Genomic DNA, 3,170 nt, shown 5'->3' on the forward strand with positions numbered 1-3,170 from the left:
GGAGGCCGCTCCTCGTTGCAGCCCCAACGACAACGGAGACCCGACAAAGAAAAGGTCGGGTCTCCCGTGCAGGGAGAGATTAAAAGTTACCCCCTCCCTCCCACCCCACCCCCCCCCCCCCACACACACACCCCAACAAAAAATAACAAAAACTACATAAAAACATAGACAAAAAATAATAAAAACGCAGACGGGCTGCAGAAGCCGCTGCTGACGAGAGTCGCGCCGCCTACCGTATGTTCATAACATTTAAGAAGCATCTGGAGAAGCACTTCTGATATCAGTATTAGAATATATATATATCCGTATTGGGCTATTGAGCCAGTTTGTGTGCAGCATGAGGAATCACTCTAATTGGCTGTTTTGGGGGATATCTCTGAAGCACTTTCTTACCATGTTGTTAAAGCACAAAATGAATACAACTTCAAAACCAATAGATAACTATCCATGTTCCAACCTGCACAAAGTGGACTCTGTGATAAAAATAAGTTATGATCCTAATTACACGGGGGGAAAAATCCCCAGGTTGTTATAATTATGAACTCTGCCTCATTCAGCTTGTAATGCTGGGCAGATTTGATTTAATTCTGAGTCTGTGCCTGCATGAACATCCTCTCAATGATTTTATGTCAGGAAGCAGAGGATACTTTAAATTTAAAAATAAGTATGACAGACCTCCGACCTCAGTGTTACTTTCCTCCATTAACCAGATATCCCTTTTTTGTCTAATATTTAAAAACCTGTTTTTCTCTGTCTTGAATATATTCAATATCTGAGTACACTCAGTCCTCTTGGGTACAGACTTCCAAGAGTTTGCTAACCTCTAGTTGAAGACATTTGTCAAGGGGCAGCAAGGTGGCACAGCGGTAGAGTTGCTGCCTACAGTGCTTGCAGCGCCGGAGACCCAGGTTCGAACCTGAGTGAGTACGGGTGCGGTCTGTATGGAATTTGTTCTCCACATGATCGCCAGGGTTTTCTCTAAGATCTTCGGTTTCCTCTCACACTCCAAAGACGCACAGGCTTGTAGGTTCATTGGCTTGGTATAAGTGTAAATTGTCCCTAGTGTATGTAGGATAGTGTAAGTGTGTGGGGAACGCTGGTCGGTACTGACTCGGTGGGCCGAAGGGCATGTTTCCACGCTCTATCTCTAAACTAAATCTTAGTCCTGAATGACCGATCCATATTTTTACACTCTGGACTCTGGTTCTAGACACCCTTGTGAGGGGAAACACTACCTCCACCTATCTGGACAAACCTTTTAAGCATTTTGCATACAATGCATTCAGAAAGTATTCAGACCCCTTCACTATTCGCACATTTTGTTACATCACAGCCTTATTTTAAAATGGATTAAATTCATTTTTTTATTGATCAATCAACACACAATAATATAAAAGCAAAAACAGGTGTTTTAAAAGTAATTAAAAATAAATCTGAAATATCACATTTACATAAGTATTCCGACCCTTTATCAGTACTTTGTTGAGGCACCTTTGGCAGCGATTACAGCCTCAAGTCTTCTTTGGTATGACGCTACAAGCTTGGCACACCTTTATTTGGGTAATTTCTCCCATTCTCTGCAGATCCTCTCAAGGTCTATTAGGTTGGATGGGCAGCGTCGATGCATGGCTATTTTCAGGACCCTCCAGAGATGTTTGATCGGGTTCAAGTCTGGGTTCTGGCTGGGCCACTCAAGGATATTCACAGACTTGTCACGAAGACACTCCTGCGTTGACTTGGCTGTGTGCTTAGGGGTCATTGTCCTGCTGGGGTCCACCCCAATCTAAGGTCCAGAACGCTATGGAGCATGTTTTCATCAAGTATCTCTCTGTACTTTGCTCCGTTCATCTTTCCTTCGATCCTGATTAGTCTCCCAGTCCCTGCCATTGAAAAACATCCCCACAGCATGATGCTGCCATCACCATGCTTCACCCTAGATATGGTATTGGCCAGGTGATGAGCGGTGCCTGGTTTCCTCCAGACGTGATGCTTGGCATTCAGGTCAAAGAGTTCAATCTTGGTTTTTTCAGGCCAGAGAATCTTGTTTCTCATGCTTTTTGGGAAACTCCAAGTGGGCTGTCATGTGCCTTTTACTGTGGAGTGGCTTCCGTCTGGCCACTGCCATAAATGCCTGATTGGTGGAGTGCTGCAGATATAGTTGTCCTTCTGGAAGGTTCTTCCATCTCCACAGAGAAACTCTGGAGCTCTGTCTGAGTGACCATCGGGTTCTTGGTCACCTCCCTGACCAAGGCCCTTCTCCCCCGATTGTTCTGTTTGGCATGGCGGCCAGCTCTAGAAAGAGTCCTGGTAGTTCCAAAGTTCTTCCATTGAAGAATGACGGAGGCCACTGTGCTCTTTGAGACCTGCAATGCTGCAGAAATTGTTTTATACCCTTCCCCAAATCTGTGTCTCGACACAATCCTGTCTCGGAGAGCTACGGACAATTCCTTTGTCGTCATGGATTGTTTTTCGCTCTGACATGCACTGTCAACTGTGGAATCTTATATAGACAGGTGTGTGCCTTTCCAAATCATGTCCAATCAATTTACTTTACCACTGGTAGACTCCAAACAAGTTGTAGAAACACCAATAGGATAATCAATGGAAACAGGATGAACCTAAGCTCAATTTTGAGTGACATAGCAAAGGGTCTGAATACTTATGTAAATGTGATATTTCAGTTATTTCTTTTTAATAACTTTGCAAAAATTTCTAAACACCTGTTTTCGCATCCTCATTCTGGGGTATTGTGTGCAGATTGATGATGAAATAAATGAATTGAATCCATTTTAAAATAAGGCTGTAACGTCAAATGTGAAAAAAGTGAAGGGGTCTGAATACTTTCTGAATGCACTGTATGTCTGAGATAACAGCCCATTCATTTATTATAGAGGAAGTTGTTCCAAAACGATCATCATAAATAAATGAGTAAAAATGAATAAAGTAACTAACAGTGAGGGAGAATGATGTACGAGATTTTTCAGTTGCCAAGATTCAGCTTGAGCATTATAGACAATAGACAATAGGTGCAAGAGTAGGCCATTCTGCCCTTCGAGCCAGCACCGCCATTCAATGTGATCATGGCTGATCATCCCCAATCAGTACCCTGTTCCTGCCTTCTCCCCATATCCCCTGACTCCGCTATTTTTAAGAGCCCTATCTGGCTTGTT

This window comes from Leucoraja erinacea, chromosome 6 (genome assembly GCF_028641065.1).
Source record: "Leucoraja erinacea ecotype New England chromosome 6, Leri_hhj_1, whole genome shotgun sequence".
Lineage (NCBI taxonomy): Eukaryota > Metazoa > Chordata > Chondrichthyes > Rajiformes > Rajidae > Leucoraja > Leucoraja erinaceus.